Consider the following 22,374-nt stretch of genomic DNA (forward strand, 5'->3'; position numbering starts at 1 on the left):
CTCTTTGCTTTCATCTCTAGGGGAACATTTTCTGCAAAGTCTTAGTTTAAGAGTCATGGACCAGTGGGTTTGGTAGTTAAAAGAGGATTGGCCTGGTTTTCCCTAGAATTAGAGAATACTTTGTTCTCTGTCCTTTGAGCACTGGGTGTCAGCCCACTGCCCTGCCCTCTACAGACAAGGATAGAGTGGGTAATGGACCTGTGTGCACTAGACTCAGACCCTCTGCACTGCTGCTGAGGCAGTGCCTACTGTTCTCTGAGAATCTGAGCTGTGTCACCCTTTGCCATGCAAATGCAGTTCCCACCATTCTGCTCTGCCCAGCAACCAGGCTTGATAAGCATCAGTGCCTGCTCTAGAGTGAGAGGGAAAACCCAAATTTATTTCAGTCTCATTAGGGCTGATTCTTGCTCCTACTCAGTTTTGAGTCTTCATCTTTGTTTAGAAACTTGGGAGTCATTAACTGACACTCTAGAGCATAGCTGTGAAAATAATTGTGGTTCAATAATGATGTAATAAACCTCTCTCAAAGTAACATTAAAAAATAATCCTCTAAAATAGAAAAAGAGGAAAAATTACTTTAAAAAATCTGCCAACCCAGGCCACCTGTTGGTACACATACCTGTCTGTGCAGGGCACAGCTCAGAATGCAAGAGTTTGCATTCAGGGTTCTGTGCCCTGGCAGGGGTGCTGAACCCCCGAGGGAGAGGAGAGTGTTCAGCTGCCTCCTGCTTCTCCACAGTTGGTGTTTGGATGACACAACTCGAGGAAAATATACACAGTGTCAGAGTCAAGCTGCTACCAGTGGGTGTTTCTATACACAACTACTAAGCAAGCAGAAAGTTCAAAGGGAAAAACCAGGGATCGTAAAGCTAACCTCTGAGAGAACCTGACTACCAGTCTGACCCTCTCGGCAGCGGGCTGGGGTCACCAGGGAACTTACCCCATGAATTCTGCCAGAGAGCATTTTAAATCTTATTGGAGACTCCCTATAAATGTTGCCACTTGAGGGATCTATTCGGAGAGAAAAATACAGCGTGTCCTCCCGAGATGCTGCTTGGATTCCATTACCAATGCTGCGTACGGGATCGAGTGTGGCAATGCTTTTATCACGACTATAAAGTGGTTATGAGCCAATTCCTCCTATAAAACATATTCAGTAACACCAAGGCCTCCCTCCGATTTCTGTTTCCTTCTTTTATTTCCTCCCATTTCTTTCTCTCTTTTTCATTCTTTCTTTCTTTTTTTTTTTTTAAGGAGAAGAACACGATGTCAGACAAAGGGCAAAAGGACTTAGTCTTTGTAGTACAAAACAAAATAACAATACATAAACACCTTTGTGAAAGCAGCTCAAAAACCCATGTTTTCTATTAAAAAGTCATGTTCAATCTTCACTGTTGATAGAACCGAATAGCTAACACAGAGAACATTGTATATCAGAAAGGTCAATAGTTATTATGAGCTACAAATATATTTTTTTCCATCCTTCAGGCTGTTTAGCGCATATCACAGCATGAGCAGCTGTCTTCTTTAATGCTTTTAAAATTAGAATCCCAAAGAGGAAGAAAAAATTATGGTTGCAATGATTGCTCTTTGCTTTTGTAAGTTTACTTTAATATACTCTTTTATATACATGAATCCTCTGTGCTGCCTGTTCATGGGGCAGTAACTGGTCACTGGTATCGAACTGAAGAGCCATATTTATTTTCTTAGCACTCTGGCCAGCTATAGTGCAGGTGTTTTCGACCTACTATATTTTATAATGGAGCTATAGAGAGGAGTCTGGTTGTAGGGCCCTAGAAACTACTTGCCTAGGCATCCTGCCTTTTCATGGTTTTAAAACTCTAGGAGCAATACTAAATGCCGAGAAACAGTTTTGCAGCTCCGGGTGAGGAACAAGGTAGGAATCCAAACCATTGCTGTGCACAGCCTCACTCCAAGGTAGAGCAAATGGAGAGGTAAGGGCACTTTTTATATTCAGGTTGATCTTTTGCCTGTCCCCACGAATGTCTTGCCCTTACATGGAATGTAGTCCCCAAAGATAACCTGTGCACTTTAAAACACACATCAGATATTTTCTTATAACTAATGTTATTTTTCTTTATTACTACTATTTTCCTAGTTAGCGATAGCACAGCAGGTAGGGCATCTGCCTTGCACGCAGCCAACATGGCCGACCCGAGTTCGATTCCTCTGCCCCTCTCGGAGAGCCCGGCAAGCTACCGAGAGTATTCGATATGCCAGACACAGTAACAACAAAGTCTCCAATGGAGACGTTACTGGGCCCGCTCGAGCAAATCGATGATCAACGGGAGGGCCTTTACTTACTTACTTTACTTCTATGAACATAGGCATATATGTATGCCTATACAAATAATTGCATAACAAGCATTTTAGCAAGCAGTGTGTCACACTCTCACAAGCACTCTCTGAACAAAGCCTTTCTGTTGTTTGCCTCCCCCATGACTCCATCCTCAGCCCTTCCCGCCTTTCCTGTGCCTTACTTAGATCAGCACTGTCCATTCTCACTGCATAGCTGTAACCCTTGACTTCCCATTCTTTTGACTTTCATTTCTTTTCCACGGAGCCCATTTCTGGGGAAACCTCACTGCCTCCGTGCTGTCTGGTAACACCACAAAGCCAGTCTCACTAAAGTACGCCAGGGCATTAACGCTCTTGAATTCAAGCCATACAACTTCTAGCCTGTCTGCCATCTTATTTTTGTTTACTTTTGATTGGGACCCACACCCATCTGTGCTTACGGTTTACTCCTGGCTCTGCACTCAAGCCTCACTCTTGGCAGAGCTTAAGGGACTATATGGGATGCTAGGGTCAGCGGTGTGCAAGGCCCTATCTGCTGTACTATCACTCCAGCCCCTGCAGTCTTATTCTTTTGTTATTCTTATTGATAAGAGTCGGCCATGTTGGCTGCGTGCAAGGCAAACGCCCTACCGCTGTGCTATCGCTCGCCTGCACGGCAGGGCCTGGCAAGCTCCCCGTGATGTATTCAATATGCCAGACACAGTAACAATAAAGTCTCCAATGGAGACGTTACTGGGCCCGCTCGAGCAAATCGACGATCAACGGGAGGGCCTTTACTTACTTACTTATTGATAAGAGTATTCTTATTCTGTGCTTCTTTCCTATTCTTATTGATCCTGGTTGCTTTCACCACATTATTTGGTTCCGAGCTTTTTCCTACTCAAAAAACTTCTTTTTCTACTTCCTTAATTTACAAAATAAACTTCAATTGAGATGAAACTGCTTGATACCAGTCCTATCACACTCTCTTACCACTCCACTCTTTGTCACATTTTCCTTTGTTTCTTTTTCCATATCAAAGTCTCATATCTCTCTTACTAATTTCACTTCAGGCTTAAATTCTTCATTTGTCACTTCCAAGGTAGACAGCTTTGAGCCTTGCCCTCTCAGTCAAGTAAACTTTCTCAGGCCTCTATTTTCATCACCAGATTCAGTAAAGAGAAGTATATAATTTATGTTCTCTATCTTTTGTGCCACATATCTACTGACACTATTGTTTCTGGAGACCCCTCAAAAAAATGACACCACCAGTAGTTACAATGGAAAAGCATGTTAAATGAAAGACAAATAGCTGTTCAAGTGCATATTCTACCTTGAACAGGTATCTCACTTGCTTGTCACTTTGTTTCTTTGCTTGCCTATTTCTACTCTAGAGAATCCTGTATACTCTCACAAACATATACTTCTCCCTCTCTCTCCCCCCTCACATCTTTCTAAATAAGTTTTAATAAAAATTCTCTCGCTTTTCTCTGTCTCTGTCTCTGTCTCTGTGTCTCTCACACACACACACTTGAGATTTTTTTCAATTACTCTTATGATTATGGCTTCTGACTGCTATACAATTGAATTTTTACTATTTTTTCTTGGCAATCTGATCTGATAGTTACATATACTAAAGATATTATCTGATAGATCTCTTGCACCAATTTCTTTATTTGTCTTTTATGTCTATTTATAAAGTTTCTTGGTACGGAATACAATTATTTTAAAACTGCACCTTTGTCTCTTTGTAACTTAATTTGTTCTTTTTCTTAGAATTTTTCCTCAATTTCTTTTTAGCAGATATTTGGACTTTTAAAAATACGATGAAAAGACAAGCTATGACTGTGGCGATGGCAGACTCTAGTTAAGTCCAAGAATGAATCTTTGAGTTTGGTGGTCAACGAAGTGCGTGTGGAAGACCCATCCTGGAAACTCTCATGCTGGTGTGCCGTTGCCTCCTGGAGGGGAGAGCTGCACAGAAAGACCGCAGAGTCTAAGCTGACGCCATTGGGAAGGGCCTGTGAGTGATGAGGCTTCGACAGACAAAAGCACCATGAACTGAGGAAGGCTGCTTACGAGCAAGTGTTTTTCAGTGATGATGCATGGAAAGGGCTGGAGTGATAGCACAACGGGTAGGGCGTTTGCCTTGCACGCAGCCAACATGGCTGACCCGAGTTCGATTTCTCCGCCCCTCTCGGAGAGCCCGGCAAGCTACCGAGAGTATCTCGCCCACACGGCAGAGCCTGGCAAGCTACCTGTGTCGTATTCGATATGCCAAACACAGTAACAAGTCTCACAATGTTACTGAGCCCGCTCGAGCAAATCGATGAACAATGGGAGAGCAGTGACCGTGACGGTGATGCATGGAAGTGGCAGTGGGAACAAAGTGTGATGACTCCTCTTTCCTGCTGCAAGAGGTGAAGCATAGGAATTGAGCCTGTGCTAGAGGGGATGTCTAGAGTTTTGACTCTAAGGGAAAACTGTTTTGAGAAGGGCAAAGAGGTGAGAGTAGCATCTGCAGAAAAGATGTGGTGTTAGAATCGTCTTACTCCTTCATTAGAGCTGTCAGATAAAATATGGGAACTGTTACATTTGAATTCAATATTAGTGGTTGTTCTTTATATCTTAGAGATTTTTGTGGGAGGGTCAAACCCAGCAGTATTCAGGGTTTACTCCTGGTGGTGCTTGAGGTACCACGTGGGATGCCAGGAATTGAACTCAGACCAGCCATATTCAAGGTAAGTGCATTTCTTGTTATACTCTCTGGTCCTGGATATTTTTAAAAACATATTTCAAATTGGACAGGGAATCCTGTATTTTTATTTGTTAAAGCTCATAGCCCTGCCCCTAGAAGAATGAGAATGTTATGTCACAGGCAAGGTGTTTTTTGAGAGAGAAGATATAGTGGTTACTCATTTGTGGAATGTAAAGTAACATAATGGGAGACTAACACCCAGGGATAGTAGAGATAAGGACCAGGAGGATTGCTCCACGGCTTGAAAGTCAGCCTCAAATGCTGGGGGAAAAGGCAGCTCAGATAGAGAAGGAACCACCAAATAAAGGATGCTTGGAGCACTTGTTTGGGATGGGCGTACTGAAAGTAGACTATAGACTGAACATGATGGCCACTTAATACCTGTATTGCAAACCATAACACCCAAAAGGAGAGAGAGAGTTAAAGGGAATGTGCCTGCCACAGAGGTGGGGTGGGGGGATGGGGTGGGTATGGAGGGAGGGATACTGGGAACATTGGCGGAGGAGAATGGGCACTGGTGGAGAAATGGGTTGTACGAATGAAAACGTAAGCACGGAAGTTTGTAAGTCTGTAACTGTACTTCATGGTGAGTCATTGAAATTTTTTTTAAAAAGATATAGTGGTAAACAGGAATGAGAGTGGCATGGTTCATAAGATTGATCTGAAATACATTTGTTTGAGAGAAAATTGTAAGTGGAAGGTTCTGAATGACCCCAACTTTCTCACTAGAGAGTGTCAGAGAACTGTTTGATAATTGAAAATTCAAGGAAATGGTGGTATGATGATATGGATTTTTCAGAGTTGCCTCCTTGGAGATAAAGCATAGCTACATGGCCAAGTTTTATTTTCTTGTGTGAATATGTGTGTTGTGGGGATGGAAGGAAACTTGGTTTGGCAAGCCTCCACAAATATGTCTTGGGTGAAAATCTTCAGCTCATTTATTATTTTTTTATCACATAGAAGGATTTGACTGGGCAGCTAGAATTTGTTGGTTTTATTATGGGCCTAGTCCAGTACATCTTGAAGTGCTTATTTTTCAAAATGTTTCAGTTAGAAGTACTGTACTGCATCCATCATCAATAAAGGATAGAGTGTTGTTTCTTAGAGAATATTCTTAGTAGCATTATTTATACTTTGCAATAATTTAAAGAAGTCAGAAATGGGCAATGATTTGGTAATTATCTATATATGTTATTGGACTAATGAATATTTACTTTAGACAGCTTCAAGTATGTAATTTTTCTTTTGTCTTATACTCAGTAAATTTTGATGGTCACTGTTTCATATTAGTACCCAGTCAAAGTCATTTTTTTAACAGACATTGATCCATTATTATAGGCTAGCAATGTTTCAAATAGCAGATCTTTTAATTCCTTCAGACAACTGATGGCAAATTTTACTGTGACAGTAGAAGTGGGACTGTAGATCCCAGTTCCTCCCACAACAGTTTTCATGCAGGAAACACAGTATCAGATGTCCATAGTCTGTCTCTTCTTAGTCTTGCAGCAGAAGGTACTTGGCAAGCTGGCTCATTCCAATTTTCTTCACCATTTACGAGAGGTGCTGTAACACATCCCATATTCACTTCCAGTCCCCAACTTCTTGGTACTTTTAGCCATCATGTCTTAAATGAAATTCAGGATGCAGAGAGGAGTGGAAGTCTTCTAATCTTTTGCAAGTATCAGCCTTGCTTTACTGAGGAAGACAGGGCTGTGTCATTATGATCCTGGGCAGCTAATGTATGTGTAGGCATTGTAATATGTGTGCGGCATCATTTCCATATCTGAACTCCTTGAGGTTAGGTCATTTGTATATTTTCTTCAAGGCCATGCATAATCTTCCCCAGCGGTGAGGATAAAAAAGCAGTCATTTTTTAATGCTTCCATTTACATAGTTTGCATCTAGCTTCACTGTAGAATTACCCTTTTTTATTCAATTTGAAGAAATAAAGGCCATCACTAATGGTGATGGGGGAAATGGGGCCTTTTCTCAAATTGAGTGCTAAGCAAATTTGTTGATCTTAATTACTGTCCTCTTCCTTGCTTCACATATAGGTCTCTAATGATGTACTTGATATATTTAACATCAACACGCTAGCATTGTATTTGATGGCTTCTGGGCCTAAATTATATCTTCTATAAAACCAAGTAAGTATTTCAAAAACAGGCACCACATATTCCTTGTTGCCTGGGAGCTGAGTGCGCCTACTGCATTTGTCATAATTGTTTAGTGGTTAATCCTTTCAATGGCAGGGACTCCAGGTATTTATGTTTACCCTGGCTCTGGGCCTTCAATTATTTGACCTTCCTTATGTGAGAATGAATCCATCTATAACAGTAGGCTGTCCTTTGTCCATTACTCCACTTTATTGCTGCATTTATTCCTAACAAACTCCATTTACATGCCATTAGAAAGTTCTTGGTGTATTTCAATAGCTGGAGAAGCTGAATTTTAGAAATGACATAAAGGTTCACATCATATATATGGAAAAATGCCTGATAGTGCTGCTGATCCTAACATTTTATTCCAAGATATGACCTGTATTACTTTAATTTCCTCCTTAATCATTTCAGCTACAAGCAAAAGCAAACACATCCAAGTAAGTTTTCCTGAAATAGAAAATGACTTATATATAAAACACCTGAGATCTAGTATTCTTTACATTTGTAGAGAGACTTCAGAATATTTTCCATTCATTGCCCAAGTATGACTACAGGTATTTTTAATGATTACCAGTATTAATTGTTTACATGGCAAACACTATCACTTTTACTCTTTTTTGGTGTTACACATTTTAGTGCTAATATCATGTATAGTAAAATCATAAGCTATATTCTTTAAACTATGGTCAACTAATACACTTGATGATACCAGTTCAGTTCTATGGTGGAAATTAAAAGATACAATATAAAAAGGTCTTTATTCTGAAAGTAGTTTTGCCCTTCAAAGTTATTTTTGTTGTTGTTGATATTGATAACAAATATCAGAAATTCTTTCTCTAAAGTAGAATGCTTCTCCCCAACCAGGCACACTAATGCTGTGTATGTAATATTTAGAGAAAGAAAGGTGTCTTAAAGGGGAGAGAAGGGAAAAGAAACCTTTTTACCAAAAGAAGTATTTTACTTTAAAAAAGAATATTTTCTCTTCTACAATACATTTTAGGAAAGACATGTAACTCTGAAAACAAAATTATCAATTAAAAGCTTGATATTTTGACCATTATTTTCCTTTCTCCTTTTGCCTTTTGGAAAGAATAAGAGCATTTAGATACATGCAGAACATGTAATCTCAGAAAGGTGATATTCTTGGGATTTTCCATATTTATATATTTTTTCCTACATTGTATTTGGACTACCCAAGAGCCCTGGCTGTTATTTTTTTTCCGAAGTCTGAAGATCACCCCATGGATTAACAAATGATTGAGGATTCTCTCTTAAAAGTCTCTTTAAAAAACTGTCAGAATCAGCCTGAGACAAAGATTTATTATGAACTATTTAAAGGGCTTAATATATGTATCCCCAATGAGCCCTTGGAGCAAACTAAAAAGGAAGAGTGGAATTCTCAAAGAATAGGAAAAATTCTCCAATGCCTCTCTTTCTTCACACCATGATTACTGTTTACTCAAAGGATAAAATGCCTAACCTGTCACACAAAGTCTTCAGAAGCCACAGTCCTGCTGATGTACAGTAAAAACAAAACAATGAAGACCGGCAGTAATGTGCTTGAAAAAGGCAGCTGTAATTTACTTTCTAACCTGCTCACTAACACACTAATGTGGCTACATCTTGTAGCAGGAGCTGATCCCTGACCCACGCAGCAATCAAACAACTACCCGAGTGCTGGCTGTCACAGAAGCTGGGTTCGTCACCTTAATTATATGTTTCTGGATAACAAACCTACACTTAATGAGCAACTTTTCTCCTCTGTGTTTTCCGACTCACCCCTTCTGTCCTTGAAAAGGCCCACTGCAGATCACTGTGGTTGGAGTCCGTGAAGCATATTCATAAGTATGTTTCCTAACAGGTAATAAATACTACCTGAACAGACTGTTTGCTTTAGGAGAATGCCAAGCAATAATTAAAATTATAGGCTTGCACTCCTGGGAGGCTCTTAGAAAAGAATCACTTAAATCTGGAAGGAAACTTCAGTGAACTTAGAACCAAGCTTTTATCTTTTTATATTAGTAATAATGATTATTATAATTACTGTAATGACTATCTTCTTTGGGATCTATATTTGGTAATGAAATTCCCCCCTTCCAATACTTGATAGTTTTTCTTACACTTGTGTGTCTTCTTCCTGAACATGAGATTTATTAAATTTCCTCTCATAACATTTCTAAATTCTCTAGTGACCTGTTGAGTATGCCCCTAAATCAACAAGGGTGTGATTAATGGGTCTTAAGAGAAAGTTTTAAAGATACTATGAGGAAAATAGTGGCTTTATAGAATGTCCTTTAGCATTAAGGCCAAACAAAGAGGAGATCAGAAACAGATTTATTTTTCTACATGACATGAGGTCAGTGTTAGTTTGGGACTAGTCTATGAGCAAAGTGATGGTATAAATTGGTGACTTATTGCAGAGAAGAAAGGGCTTGGAGACCAGATTTTTTGTTTCTATTTAGATTTTGCTTTATTATCCTTAAAGCTACTGCTTTTCACTTCTCCCCTTCTATATATAGAAAATACAGTCACTGTAAAACAGGTTAGGCAGTGTTTGGTAAGATATATAGAAATGACGTGTATTTAAAGAACTTTAGTATATTCTCTTTCTTCACCACTTAGAGTAGAAAACCAGAACTGATCCCTAGAAATGACTTGGCTTGGCTTTGTCAATGCTCACTTTCATGGTTGTAGTTGGCATTGCTAACATCTTTGTAGGTTCGTTCCTAACTCCTACTTTTAAAAATATTTAAGTAGTCCATTGTGTCCCAGAGCAGAAGACCCTGTCCTGAACTAACACAGAGACACTATTGGGTATTATGATGGCTGCAAACATGGAAAGTGAAAACATAACATGGGGGTTGGGCATATGCTTCAGAGTAATGATGTTTGAATTCTATGTTTCACTTAGCAAACAAACATCTCTACATTATTAAATCAAGCATGTCTTATCCATTCATTTCCTCACCCCTCTTAAGAGCACAATATTACATCATTAGGAGGTCATTGGGAGAGTCAAATAAAGTCACAAAAAGCTAAGATATGAATAATGAAAGTTAAGCCCAACATTTGTTGGGCACTCATTGGGGTATCTGGTACTGAAACACCATGTCTAAAGTGAATCTCATTAATATTAAAAAATTACCATAAGTGTGTGACTATTTTGTACACAACATTCATATATTCAATAACATTTCTGTTAGTGTGTCCATCAGAAATATGGCTTTACAAAAAGATGTCTAAGTTGGTAAACTTCCAAATTGTATAGGTATCATAAGCCTGACTACAAGATGGTAAAAAGTTTTATGTTATTGGTTTTACTAGAAAGTGCTATGTGATAATGTGAACCAGATAAATGTGAACATGAGATTGTGCAAATGCAAAAGAGAAGAGCAGAGAATTAAAAGGGGACTGAAAAATGAAGAGGAAGAAAGATTTAGGGTATTAAGGATGAAACTAGAGAAAGCTGAAGAGGTTAAGTACAAAGAACTCACAGGGATAAGAAAAGCACATAAAATGAACAAACAGATGAAGTCATAATAAAATGGATGAAACAGGAATCTAGAAACATTTTTTTAAAAAAAATAAGGGGAAATAAGGAAGAAAAAGCATTAGTAAAGGTAAAAGGCCCTCCCGTTGATCGTCGATTTGCTCGAGCGGGCCCAGTAACATCTCCATTGGAGACTTTGTTGTTACTGTGTCTGGCATATCGAATACTCTCGGTAGCTTGCCGGGCTCTCCGAGAGGGGCGGAGGAATCGAACTCGGGTCGGCCATGTTGGCTGCTTGTAAGGCGAACGCCCTACCCGCTGTGCTATCGCTCTATAACCCCATCATTGGTTTGAATTTGCAAGCCAGGTCTTGCTTCTGGGTTGCATGTGCCAATGGCCCTTTTCTCAAGACCTAGAAAACTGAAAAACAAAAACAACAAAATAAAACAAAAACCCCACAAATAAACAAATACTTGGATATATTGTTAAGTTAATACAACTATTATAAAAAGAAAGTATCCCGTATTTGCACATCATAATTTTTAAATTTAGATTCTGGATGAGAGGTTAGATTTGCTTTATAGCCATTTAGTACCTGCATGCTTGATTTCAGGTACAGGGAATTAGGATTAATGCCAGGTGATTTACATACATATTTAATTTAGTTGTCACAACAGCCTTTGATATAAGTACTTTTATTTTTTCCTCATTTTGAGGAGGATCCATTGTCTATGACTTACATGTTAAAACACTAACTACAACTTAAATATTGTGGCTTAAACTAAATCTAGGTGTACTCATTGCTATTTACTTAAAAATCATTAATGTTCATTTATCTTTGTTGCAATACATTTTAGAGTGCTGGTGCACGAGGAAGATGCATGATAGCACTGGTAAAAGTATGATAAGCATCCTGCACATATGTGTTGCTGAAGCAAACACATGATAAGCATTAGTGTTATTTTAACTTTTACTTCACTTTCCAGATTTTTTTGAAATGTTTATTGTCCTATTTCAGTATCTATTTATATGTATTGATGCTTGTATGTTTAAAGGGTGGTATTCTACTGTACACACCTTCCCTCACATATTCTGTTTCAGCCTATACTGCATTGTTCAGATTTCAGGGAGGAGTTGAGTATATAACTTGCACCCCATCAGAGAGAGGCAATCAACGAGCAGGCACCAGTAATGTCGCCTTCGTCCTAGCCCTGAGATTTTAAAAAGTACCATATTCAAGGCTCTTTCAGGGTTAGGAGAATGAGACCCATCATTGTCACTGGTATTTGGCATATTGGGTACACCACAGGGAGTTTGCCAGACTCTGCCATGTGGGCTGGTTACATTTGGTAGCCTGCCAGGTTGTCCAAAGTAAGAATGAGATAATAAGTTGTAGCGCAGCTGCAAATGAGGATGCGCGCTTCCGGGAGCTGGGTTTTGTAGTCTCCGGGTCTTGACGGTTGATGGGATTACACGGCACTGGGAGTTAGTTGGTGGGTGTGACCCCTGACTACTGGAAGATGGAAGATCTGGGTGGAGGATGCTCAGCCCCGATCCGAGCAGGCTTGGATATCTCAGCCCCGGGACCCGCATGCCTTTGTTCCTCTGCCAGTACCTTCATGTGTGTGGAGAGTGGTCTCAGCATGGTTGTGGCTGGTTTCGGAGGTCTTCAGCTGCCAGAGCTCTTTTGTCATTGAAGAAAATATTATTTTTTTCTCTATGATATGTATATATGTGTAGCGTTCAGTTTAGAGTTTCAATTATATACACACATACAATGCTTTTTTTCAGTTTAGGAAGATTAAAAACTCAGAAGATGGATAATAATGGTAATAATGGCTGCACAATTATATACAATACTTAACGCTGCTGACTAGGCCCAAATAGAAATTTTTTGTCATGTGTATATTGCCATTAAAAAGAGAGGAAGATTTTCAATGGAAAACTGATGTGTTACTGGGCTAGATAGGTGATTCAGGGACTCCCAGGTTTAATCCCTGGCACAACATTGGACCCTGTGCATCTAAGGTTCTGGGGGTCCCCAACACCACCCTAGTACTCTTGTTGGTCCTGACCACATGGGAACAGATCCACATCACATCCTTAGGTCCTCACACTGGACTGCCAGGTTAACTGAGAACTGTGGAGTGCATGGGAAGGTTCTTTGAGCACCACTTGGGGGACCATTCCCCAATAAAAATAACAAATCATGTAATACCAATGAGGAGGAAGAAAGATAAACAATGCAAAAGTAGAAATAATGAAGGAGATATATAATAAACATGATAGAGAAGCATAGAGAAACACATGGAAAGGAAGAAATGGAAAATAAGGAAGACATGGAAAGCTCTGGTTTCTGTCAAAGCTAGGGAAAGAACAGCTGCACACCACATTTCAGTATTTTTTTTCATTTATCAAATATGTATATGGGCTCTATGTTCTGCTGGACACTGGGGGTACAGGAAGAGAACTGCAAAATTACTGCTTTTTCTTCAAGGAGTGATGTGTAATCTGCATATCAAAGATCAGCCAGACATAACTTATCTAACTACCTCATAGACAAGTGTGAGCCTTTGAGGAGGTCGAGTCCTACCACAAAGAAGCTTGATGGAGGCTGGACTTGTAGTTCAATAAAAACATACACTGGAACTGGTACCACAAGAACATTCCAGAACAGGTTTACAGGACTAGATAATATAGAAAAATATGTGGGTATGTGTATAGAGGGAGAGGAGAGAGAAAGAGAGAGAGATAAAGAGAGAAGCTTTATGACCAACCCTCATTTGATTAATAGAGATGAAAAACATTGAAAAAAAACCCTAAACCCTTCATTTGTAATCAGAACAATAAAGGAGATTCACATACTGTTCTATCAGGTGCCAAGGACTTATTGAAATAAACAAAATCAGTGAGAGTTTAACTTCAAGGACGCAAAGGTCATTACTTTATAGGACAACAACCAATCATATAAATATGAGGATGGAACAAGGCACAATCAGAGTCAGATTACAAACACACACCAGAAACTGTTCCAGGGTGACTAATGCAATAATATTGAAGAATGTCACAGGTCCCTATTATAGTCAAAGTCACTTTAACTAATTGGCTCAGGCTATAAAAACATACTATCTGGGTCAAATGACACTGCTGTACAAAGTGTCTCAGCTCAGACATTATCTTAAATCAGAGCTTCCCAGTATAAAGGCAAGAGAAAAAGACTATTCAGTTTTGTTTGAGATCATGCGAAATTTCAGTTTTATTTAATAGCAGCCAGTTTACATGTCTATGAATACTAATGAAAATATTTGTTTTGCCTTAGCATTACTTTGACTTCAGGAGCAAATCATGTTTCAAGAGATACCATGGAGTTTCATTGATTCTAAGATCTCTTCCATTTTAGGATACCCTATCTTTTCATGGAGCACTAAGGAAAAAAAATACTGCCAGTAGAGGATCATAAGGTAGGCATTGATTCTACAATGTGCTACAATTTAGAGATATTAAATTTCAGAAAAATAGAATCATAAAATAAGATATTTTCTTCGATTTTGGATAAGTTTGATAATCACCCCGCTTGTTCAAAAATAGTGTAGTTGTTGTGGTAGGTTCATTTCCCAAACTTTTCCTTCTTTCTTTTATCTTAAAATGTAACTGATTTATTCCTTAACTTGCCTCCTCTGAGAACCTATCTTTCTCTGGCCAGCTACACTCTTCAGTGAAAATGAGCTCAGTCCTTGCGTGAATTATGATCGGTCAAAGCTGTCATGGACATGGACTTTGTGCCTACACCTTAGTGCCTAGTGTGAGAATGTAGTCATTCAGAGAATACTTGTTAAGTTTCTACTGGTGTCAGTCGCTGTACCAGGTTCTGAAGTCATGGTAGTGACAAACTTTATTTTATTTTTTTTTTCTGTTCCCTATAAAGGTAAAGGTAAAGGCCCTCCCGTTGATCGTCGATTTGCTCGAGCGGGCCCAGTAACGTCTCCATTGGAGACTTTGTTGTTACTGTGTCTGGCATATCGAATACTCTCGGTAGCTTGCCTGGCTCTCCGAGAGGGGCGGAGGAATCGAACTCGGGTCGGCCATGTTGGCCGCTTGTAAGGCGAACGCCCTACCCGCTGTGCTATCGCTCCAGCCCTATAAGAGACAGATTTTAATAGTCAGGGCAAATGCATGCTCAAAGTCAAAAATGGTAAACACTTTTAAGCAAAAAATTCTCTTAAAAGGTAGGGGTTACCATACTGACCTCAGACAACACAGACAAAAAGTTTTTTGGGGGGAGTTTGAAGTCAGTAGGGGCCCCTGTACAATACAGGGGGCAAGGCACTTGCCTTGCATACAGCCTACCTGACTTCAATTCCCTGCTCCCCATGTGGTTTACCAAGGACTGCTAGGAGTATTTCCTGAGTTCAGAGCCAGTTTTAATTTCTGACCATCACCATGTGTGGCCAAAATCATTTCTTTTTTTTTTTAATTTTTATTAGTGAAACACCATGAGGTACAGTTGTAGACTTACAAATTTTTGTGCTTGGGTTTCAGTTATACAATGATCAAGTTCCCATCCCTCCACCAGTGCCCATTTTCCACCACCACGGATCCCAGAATCGCTCCCATCCCCTCATTCCCCCCATCCCACCCTGCCTCTGTGGCAGGGCATTCCCTTTTGTTTTCTCTCTCATTTGGGGTGTTGTGGTTTGCAAAAAAGGCATTGAGTGGCAATCATGTTTGGTCTATAGTCTACTTTCAGCATTCTCTCACCCTGGGAGGATCCTCCCAACACCCTTTATTTGGTGCTCCCTTCTATCTGAGCTCCCTTTTCCCCTAGCATGTATGGCTGACCTCCAAGCCATGGAGCAAAATTCCTGGTACTAATCTCGGCCACTCTTGGGTGTTAGGTAGTGACAAACTTTAAAAAAGAAACAGATCTCCCCTCAATAAATATTGCTTACATTTCAAAATAAAGCTTGTGTTTTGAAAAAATAGAGAAATACTTTATACCATGGTAGTTAGTAGGAAGTGTAACTGAGAAAAATAATACAGGAGGAACAGGAATGGAAAGAGTTTCAATTCTATTTATTTGGGGGGGGGGGATTCCTATGTGGTTCTCAGGAGGTCTGAGGGCCCCTCCCAGTGATCCTTCACCAACTGGGTCTGCATTTCAGCGTGAGGGCCTGAAAATGTGGTGCTGCTTAGGCCCTATTGTTTCAGGAATACCAGGATCACCCAACAGTGCTCAGGGGCCTCTGAAGCCACACTCAGTGGTTCTTAGGGACCTCAAAACTGTACCTGACAATATTTGAAGAACTATAGAGTTCCAGGGATTGTGAATAGGGGTTTTCAGCATGCAAAGCATGTGTCTTAATACTGTCCTCTCTCTGTGGTACCTGAGAGCTGCATTTTGAATATTGTGACTAGGAGAGAGCACTCAGAGGAGATGGTATCTGATTACAGACTTGAAGAAAGTAATGCAGGAACCCTTGGGAAACGTGGTAGAATAGTATTCTGGGGGAAGATATTCCCTATACAAAGGTCATAAGGGTGGGTACATGCACTGAGTGTTTAAGGAATAGCAAGGAGGCATGTGTGGTAGCACATAATTTAGGAAGGAGAATTTTGATATGGATTAAGGGAGAATGGTGATGATAGAAGGGCATAGTCTAACCTGGATATAGTCTTAAAGAAATTTTAAATTTAACTCTGAAGAGGACAACAGCCACTGGGCCACCTAGATCTTGTCTTGACTAATGAGAGAGGTCAGAGCTTCAGTGTGGTGACTGCAGTTCCAGTGAGGCTGATCAGATCAGGCAGTGAGATCTGGTCAGAGAGAATCCATGAGGCAGGATGAGCTGACAGTGTTGCTGACAGATTAAATATGGTTTATTAGAAAAAGAGACGAGTCAAGAAGGCCTTCGTGAATGACTAAGTTGGTACTGATGCAGCTCAGGCATTACAAGTTAGGGCAGTGTTTCCCAAAGTGGGCGATACCACCTACTGTCACAAGGATGATGCCACAAGGATGGGGTGATGGGGAGAGTGGACAGTGGCTGTAGGTACAACTGAGAGGTGCTTTCTGAATCTGTTTGCTTAAAGAGGGCATATTTCTGGGGGAGAGGGTGGCACTGAGAAAAAAAGAACATGGTTTTTGATGATCTTGTTGGGCCACTGAGTTAATCTAATTTGGGATTGTCCTTCCTCTCGTTTATCATTTTTGGCGATCACAAGGTCCTGGTAAATCAATTGAAATAACCTCTCTTGAGAGTAGTTGAGAGTAGTTGATAAATACAGCAACTGAATTTAGAGCTTTGAGTGTGCGGCTTAATTTTTCTGACAAAATACATCTTCAGTGAAGGAGAAGAAAGGTTGATGATTTTCAAGAAAGATTGGATCTGGGATTGGTAGACTGGCCCCACACAACACAGACACTTTTCTTGCTGCTGATGAGATGTGACAAATAGTCTAAAAAGTTTTCTGTTAGAATCAAATGAATCTACTAGTTTCCTGATATAATCCCAACTCTCAAGAGCATTCACTTCAAAACCCACTTCCAGGAGTGAAACCTGCTCTTACATATGGCATTCACTATCCTCCTTAAGACTGGATCCATTTTCTCTTGTTCTAGTGAGTACAGTGAGTCAAAGCAGAGTCTTTTTTGCTGTTTTGTGCAAGGCTAAACAAATCAGCAATGGAGCTTTCCTCAGTAATACTGGACTCTGTCTAGTAATGGAGATAGTATACTTTAGGATTTGCTGATGAAACCTTGACCCCTAGACTATCAGAGGCAGTGCTGACTAAAAAAACTGATTGAAAAATGAAAGCAGGTATTTTGTTGTCATTTGTTTTTTGTCTTCAGATACTTGCCTAGAACTTTAATGTCCTTGAAACTTCTGCTCAGAGGGCAGGCACTGGCTTTAGGGAGACAGTTGCCTGGGTGCTTTTGGAATATTTAGATTCTTTCATTAACTTAAGGTATGAAGCAGTTTTGCTTCTTACTGTTTTTGTGGATAGCTCAAAACATTCATGAAGATGTCACTCCAAGGCACGTGGTGCTTACAGAGATGCATTAATAAAATTTGTTAAAGCAAATCCTCTTGGCTTTCGGTCATTTGGTGGGTTCTTGTCCAGTTTACCTAGGCCGGCTCAGATCGGACATGCAGTAGAAACAATCCCTTATGGGACAGGGGGTGGAGGGATACTCCAGCTGCACAACCACCCCTCTTCTGGTTAGTATTTCACAGGTCCCAGTGATGGGAATTTTGAGAACAAAGTAGAGTACTTGGAGTGCTTATTTGCATGTCAATTTCCAGAATGCTTCTCTAACTTTTCACCATGCCATAGTGATGCTTTTGTATCTCTTCTGCCTGGGAACAAACAGAGAGGAAGGGCCGAAGTGGGTCAGCACAGTGTCCTGGCACTTCCTTTGGCTGAGTCTTTGCCCGCCAGGGTGGAAGCCAGACTCACTTCTCCTTACCCCCTGAGAGTTCCTCCACAGCCACACAGAGCTGAGAGGTCTGCTCTCTTTATTTAGGGTTTGGAGAAAGCAGGCACCTGACCATGGGAACATTCCCACCCTGGGTCATAGGCCTTGTGCAAGTGACTGGACTGGGAATCTGATGAGGTCTATTTGCGTTGTTCCAACCATCCTTCCCTTTAACCCTTAAACTTGCCTGGCTCTACTTCCTGCTGGGAATAATAAATGTGGCAGGTAGGTGGCAGGAGAAAAGCAGGATTTTTTCCCCCTCTTGGGGACAGTTGCCAGGTCAAATAATTAGAGTAAATCAACTGTAAGTATTCTGCAGCACTATCATAAAAGAGGAGAATAAAAACATTTTTTTCTTCATCAAAAGATTCTTTGAAGTTCTGTTCTCTGGCTGAATCTCATAGAAAAGCGTACAGGAAACAACATTCTGTATACATTGACTTGGCCAGTATCCATCATCACATGGGGAAGTCCTCTAGATTTCAGTCTCAAAGCATTGTCCGGTCACATTTTAAAAGGCCATTTCCCCTGGGATGCACATCTCAGAAATTTGGACACCATATGCCTGCAGGTTCAGTTACTGTTATGAAGGTGCTTGCAAAAGAGATGTATTGCACATTGAATTCCAAATAGTTTCTTCCTTGTCACCTGACGTTCTGTATATTAAAACATTATTATTAAAACCATATTAATTTTATCTTAGTAAATTTTTAATGTGCAGTTCTAAGGTAATCAGGGACATTTTATTATGCAGTGTGTGCACGTATATATTGAAGCAATAAATCTTTGCCTGGTAAAAAGAAAAATAATAATAATGAAGAGGGTTCTAGTTATGAGTGAGTATGAAGCATGTGCCTGCTCCCAGCAGAACTTGCAATGTGGCTATCCCAAAAGTTGTATGTCTGGGCTAAGGTTAGGACCTGAGAGCTTCAGCACTTTGAATACATTTATAGATCTTGGAATGGTTGGTCGCATAATGCTCTAAATTAAATATTTATAGTGTATGTATAGAAAAGGAGATTATGTTTGTAAAATACTCTTAACTTTCCCCCACCTTATGACTGTGCTATGGAAGCATTTCCAGTTGGCTTTTATTACTTGTATCAAAGAAACCTCATGGTCACGGTCCTCCCGTTGTTCATCGATTTGCTCGAGCGGGCCCAGTAACTTGTTGTTACTGTGTTTGGCATATTGAATACTTCACGGGGAGCTTGCCAGGCTCTGCTGTGCGGGCTAGATACTCTCGGTAGCTTGCCGGGCTCTCCGAGAGGGGCGGAGGATTCAAACTCGGGTCGGCAATGTTGACTGCGTGCAAGGCAAACGCCCTACCGCTGTGCTATCGCTCCAGCCAAGAAACCTAGGTAAAGGTAAAGGCCCTCCCGTTGATCGTCGATTTGCTCGAGCGGGCCCAGTAACGTCTCCATTGGAGACTTTGTTGTTACTGTGTCTGGCATATCGAATACTCTCGGTAGCTTGCTGGGCTCTCCGAGAGGGGCGGAGGAATCGCACTCGGGTCAGCCATGTTGGCGCTTATAAGGCGAATGCCCTACCGCTGTGCTATCGCTCCAGCCCTAGAATTAATAAAAATAAGTACTTGAGTTAGCCCTTCAGAAATTCCTAGGGACACTCAGTCAATAGTGGAATTCTCTGAAGGCAATGTCCAAATATGAAGGATGTGGTTCTTTGTGGGGGCTCACTGAATGCTTCTCCTAATATTGGATTGTTATGCCACAGTAGTTGTTTGCGGGCAACCTTGTGAGGCTAAGATATTTGACTCCCTATCAGTCAGTACAGGGGGTGAGGGGCTTGCTGGAGAAGAACACTACCTTGATTTGAAAATGAGATCTGACAATTAATGTTGATGATTTCAACATCCATGCCTTCCTGAGACTCTAGCAAACCTCATGTGTAAGAAAATGTATAATTCACAAATTACACCCCATTAACTCAGAGTAACCTAAATGAGATCTCAGGTTCAGCTGTAGAATTGTATGTTTTCTTCCTCTATTTGCACATTTCTTAGATGTCAAACTGCCTACCTCAACCTAGGTGCTACCTTTTATGTAAAATAGTGGAATGTCACATGACCTTCTATCCTGATTTTGTTTTTAATTAGCGATTGGAATTGATATTCTGCTAGCAAATTTTGCCTTTGCTACCAAAGTCTAAAAGTTGTTCAATCAAGTCTCATTGTGTTAGTAACTTCCTATCACATTAGCAGAGATTAAATTTGCTAATGTAATATGAAAATCACTAACATAAGAGTGCAAATAGAAATCAAAATCTCCACAGACCTCCTGAAGGTAATGTTGAATGTGTAAACACATCTCTCTAGTGATTTGCTCTAGCTAACGAGTGTGTCAAAGTTGCTATTTTGATTTACCTTAAATGCTCTTCAGACTGGGCTAGGGAGGGGTATGTATGTGTGTGTGTGGGAAACTAGGGGGGTCATCAGGAGATGGGTCCCGGAAAAAAAACTACAGACATAATAAATATCAACTACTTCACATGCCTGCAGGGTTATTTAAATTCAGAAGAAGGGCAAGTTTATTTTCTTCTTTTATTTGATAAAGGGAAAAGGAAAAGGGGTTTGTGTCATTTAAATAAACATAATGAAGTTCACTCATTCACTGGTTAGCTGTGAATCTTTTTGGGTCCTGTTCATCTCTTTTGAAAATTGGTTTCATGTAGACTCCCCACAGTAAGAAGCATAATAAATGGACCAAAAATGCTTCTTAAAGTATAAAGCACTTGGCAAAAGTTACAGGAGGATCAACGTTTCTTGTTTTATTTCTGCTGTTGTTCTCTGGGAACATACAATTAAATTTCAACCTAAAGACTTCTGGGTTGTTAAGTGAGAAGAAGATCTCTGTCTCTCAACCGGGCTAGGGATGGAGGTACAGAAATGGAGCAGAGAGAACAAACTCACTTCCTTGCATCCTGTGCTATTATTCATCAGGCTTTGGGGAGGCATAATGTGTCTTCGAACATTAAAATATGGAGAAGTTAATCACTTCCTGCTCATGGACAACATGTGTCTCAGGAGACAGTGGCTTCAGGAGGGCAGGTTTTGCTATCTGTAGAAACAAAGTGGGTATTTTTGAGACCAGCAAAGAGTCTTGGTCATGTGCCAAAGCCAGACAGAAGATGGACATCTAATTGAGTATTTAAAAGAACTGCCCACTGACTCAGTCAATAGATGTAGGGGCACAACATGGTGTCACTTGGAAACTTTAGTGTAATTTTCAGTCAAGAACAGATCAGACCTATCAATATTCCTAACAAAAGAGGCTAATTTTGCACTTATAACATCTAAAACAGATAAAAATCCCGAGGTGCTCAGGTCTAGCTGTGGCAGATGATCAGCATGACTCTATACTGATCAGTCCCAGCCTGAGTGAATCCTGTAGTGGAGCTATACTGGGGGTAGATACACCCAAATTTCTACCACTGGTGCTCTGTGCCCAGATGATAGGAACTTATTTTTCTTCTCTCTGAGGTGGACAACTCTCTGTCTGCATTAGCTGAACTTACACTCACTGAGATGTTTTTCATTTCCCTTGTTTTTTTACCCCTCCCTATGTCTATATTTCCTAGACTCTCTAAGACTGTCCCCTAACTCAAATATCTTTAAATTATTCTTTATCATCAACAAGTTTGGACATCTTGCTTTTCATCTTTCTATTCAGGCTGGTATTAAGACTGAACAAAGTTGGTATCAGCATTCTCCCTTAGGTGCCTCACAATTAACCTTGTTTTCAGAAAGAAATGGCCTTTTATTCAAACTCACTGCTTTCCATTTGTTAACCAATATTAAGATGTAGCAGAATTTTTTTTAACACTTGCCCCATGGTTACCAATTTTCCTTAATAGCCACTTGTATGAATTATACTTTCCTTTGTCTCTTTGTCAAGGTCCTTTGAAAGTGTAAACACATTATACCCACTAATTCTCTTTCAGTCATGGTTTTGGGGACTCTTTCAAGAAATTCAAGAGCATTGGGGTTGGAGCGATAGTGGGTAGGGTATTTGCCTTGCATGAGGCTGACCGGGTTTGATTCCCAGCATCCCATTTGGTCCCCCGAGCACCACCAGGAGTAATTCCTGAGTGCAGAGCCAGGAGTAACCCCTGTGTATTGCTGGGTGTGACCCATAAAGAAAAAAAAGAAAGAAAAAAAGAAATCCCAGAG

At 40.3% G+C, this 22,374-nt stretch overlaps 1 protein-coding gene across 9 annotated transcripts in view; it reads right to left on the bottom strand.

Moving 5' to 3' along the window:
* The window catches only part of NPAS3 (neuronal PAS domain protein 3), a 1,011,636-nt gene that overhangs the window by 80,533 nt on the left and 908,729 nt on the right, over nt 1-22,374 (bottom strand). The window lies entirely within an intron of this gene.

This window comes from Sorex fumeus, unplaced genomic scaffold, assembly GCF_029834395.1.
Source record: "Sorex fumeus unplaced genomic scaffold, SorFum_2.1 ptg000098l, whole genome shotgun sequence".
In the NCBI taxonomy this organism is placed as follows: Eukaryota; Metazoa; Chordata; class Mammalia; order Eulipotyphla; family Soricidae; genus Sorex; species Sorex fumeus.